The following is a 3,435-nucleotide window of genomic DNA, read 5'->3' on the forward strand; positions in this document are numbered from 1 at the left end:
TTCACAGCCACGACCTTCCCTTTCTCCTCGGCGGCACTGCTCTCTGACATCTTATTTAGTTAGAATGCAAACCTTTGCCCATGTTCTCCTTTTTTGTTGGATCAGGGCTGGGAATTCCATAACTGTTGAGGTATATGATGAACAATAATGTCTGAGTGAATGCTGGAAAGTGCCCTGAGGATGAAACTTTAGCCATTAATACCCAGACGAAAGGTCAAGTTCAGATGGATTTTAGCTCTGCGTTAAGAAAAAAAAGTTTGAATGAGGCCGATGACGCAATGCCAACGCAGAAGGCTCCAGCAAAAATCTGCAGGGTTGTCTGGCAGGAAAGCTGAACTTGGCTGGAGTTTTAAAACACTGCCTTTTGGCATCCGATAAGCCATTAAATTCATGGATTTATTACTCAAACCGGACTTCCTGGATTGTATTTCATATCTTACCAGTACCTAAAGAAACCCCCACAAACGCAAACCCCTTGAGTTGTTTTAACCAGGGCTGATTTCAGTCCGCTAATGGGGGCCTCTTACAGTTGTAGGTCATCTATAAAACCTCCTTCCTGTGGTTCTCTTTTTCTTGTGGGAACTTTGCTTCTGTCTCTGATTATGACTGCGTATGCTTGCCCTAATATCTGTCACTGCACGGACAGGAACGGCGTGGTGGTGCAGTGCACCTCACGCAACTTAGAGAACATCCCACCGAACTTGCCCAAGGACACTGTTGTTCTTTTGCTTTCATCTAACCGAATCAGACACATCCCAAAGGAGACCTTCACAGACCTCCACCGCCTCAGGGAACTAGACTTATCTCACAATGCCATTGAGAGCATGGAGGTCGGTGCCTTCCAAGGAATTTCTGACAGCCTGCGGACGTTGGATCTTTCAAACAACCACCTCAGCAGCCTCCCCAAGGACACCTTTGCCAAGCTCCATGCCCGCGTGCGATTATCCCACAACCCCTGGCACTGCGAGTGCTCTCTGCAGGAGGTGCTGAGGGAGCTGAGGCTCGACCCCGACACGGTGAACGACGTCAGCTGCTACACATCGGTGCAGGAGGAGTACGTGGGACAGCCAGTAATCCAAGTCCTGGACTCGGGCATCAACTTTTGCAACTTCCACCACAAGACAACAGATGTGGCCATGTTCGTGGCCATGTTCTGCTGGTTCTCCATGGTGACGGCTTATATCATTTACTACATCAGACACAACCAGGAGGACGCCAGGAGGCACATGGAGTACCTCAAGTCCCTGCCTAGCACTTCCCACATTAGCAAGGCCTACGACACAGCCAGCAGTGTGTTTTAGCGTGCCTGAGAAAAGATGGACCAGTGAATATAGATGAAAGCGCGCCGGTGAATACAGATGCAAGTGTACCAATGAATATGTTTACAGCATATAAGGGAAGGAACATTGATAAGTGACAGCTTTGCTGTGATAAAACTCTCCTCAAGGTACAAAGACATTACAAAAAAGGTCTAAAATCATCATCGTCCAGCTTAAAGTAGAATCTTTAAAGTTACAAAATAAAACTATGAGCAGGAAAAACAGTCTGGATGTGTTTTCCTTCCATGGTAACAAGAGGCGGCAGTTCATTATTTTTCACTCAAGTGTTATGTGTAATGCATAAAAGCATCTCCAAGGTAAACTTCACCCAAACCTCCAAACAGTTTTGCATATTATTACGTGGTTTTAGAGTTCACGGTGAATTCATCCACACAGTGAGGTGAATTTGAGAGTGTCAATCACAGTTCAGTGGAATTAGGTACCTGAAAAATAATCCCCACAGCTTCAGAGGGGGATACTTGCAGAGAAATATCACTTTTAAGTTGTTTTTGTGAAAGTGTTATGAAGACTTTGGGGGGAGTAGCAAAGAAGGAAAAAGTGAAAGAAGTATAATGTGTTAAATTCACAAAAAGCTCTGAGTAGATGTCTAACCTTTCAAACAAATACTGTTGAGATTTTGTCCCTGGAAATAATCACAAAGGTTTTTGTAAATTGCACTTACATGTAACATTTCTGAAGTTCAAGATAGAAGGAAGTAATTTGTGAAATTCCTGAATGCATTTTTAGGATATGAATACATCATAACAGCCAAAACTTTGGCACACTGGGAGATCTAAGTGAAAGTACTGATTGAATCATGCAGTCTATTTTCAGAAGGTCAGTGTGCACTCTCATTGGATTTGGGTGGCTCGTTCGAGTGGAAATATATTGCAGCAGTTTTGGTTCATTTGGGCAAGTGAAGCCATTCAACAAGTCACATTTTCATTTAAGAAACTGTACACATTTTTTACAGATTTCTCATAATTTGACAAAATAAAATATGAATGAATGTTCACCTCCAGACACTACTGCGATATGGACAATAGAAGTTGGTGCTTTGAAATAAATGATGCACAATGGTGCAAATTCTCTAGTCCAGTGCTATTGAGCCATTGCAGAATAAGAGCAGCAAAACATCCAACAGCGGAAAACATAATGGAAATATGTTCTATATATTTATAATGTACTGGTATGAGGAACAATACAGCCTCCTCATCACTCCTTACTGATATGATGTTTTTACCTGCCACTATCTTTCATGTCTTCATTGGAGAGCAAGCTTGTGAGTGTCTCTTGTTCAACTTGATTTATCGGCAAAGTCACTTTCCACTTTGTAGCATTTTGGTTCAGCCCAGTGGCCAGAAGAAAATGTTGGAAGGGTACATCTCTACAAACCACAAACATGTAACATTTGCAGGTTTCATTCTTATCATATCAAAGATTCGAAAATGACTTTGTCATTATGAGGTGGAGGGGATGTTGGATGGTGTGACACCCAGCTGAGACATCTACCAAGCTGCAGAACACCGCTACAGACCAACAGCCAACAAAACTGGTTATTCATTGTATTTTTAGTCAAAACATATTAATCTTTTCTGAACCACAACTCAGTGGCTTTTGTGCCAAAGCCTAACTACACATTAACCACAGCACTCTTAAACATAAAGTTTCTTGACGATCCTCTACATAATAGCATGCAAATGTAGCCTAACGTATCCATGGTCAACCCAGTCTCAGCCCAAAGTTGTCGAAATCCGGCGCTTGGGAAGTGACATCCGGCAGCAGAAACCAACAAAAAAGCTGTCCTTTCATATCGACATGAAATGCGGCCAGTTGCAGTTATAGTTTGACGGCACCCGGCATTGTCAGGGGGAAACACAGCAGGACAAGAACAAAAGTGAAGGCAGTGAAAATCTGAGTAGGGCAGGTGGGAGGGGTGGTAGATGGGTCCAACAACCACCGACTTTCACCAGTGAGGCCGGTGTTTGCTTCCCAGAAGATAGTGAAGTCAAACCTGTTCTTTTTTCCTAAACCTAACCACGTGCGCTGGTTGTTGAAGGAAAAAAAAAAGTGTGTTTATTTTGAAAGAGACTGTATGCAAACTGTATATGTCCTG

At 43.0% G+C, this 3,435-nt stretch overlaps 1 pseudogene; it reads left to right on the forward strand.

The window, feature by feature from the left end:
* The first annotated feature begins 512 nt into the window (after window positions 1–512).
* Window positions 513–1,339, forward strand: LOC117249736 (leucine-rich repeat-containing protein 3 pseudogene; annotated as a pseudogene).
* Window positions 1,340–3,435: the final 2,096 nt, after the last annotated feature.

This window comes from Epinephelus lanceolatus, chromosome 24 (genome assembly GCF_041903045.1).
Source record: "Epinephelus lanceolatus isolate andai-2023 chromosome 24, ASM4190304v1, whole genome shotgun sequence".
NCBI lineage: Eukaryota > Metazoa > Chordata > Actinopteri > Perciformes > Serranidae > Epinephelus > Epinephelus lanceolatus.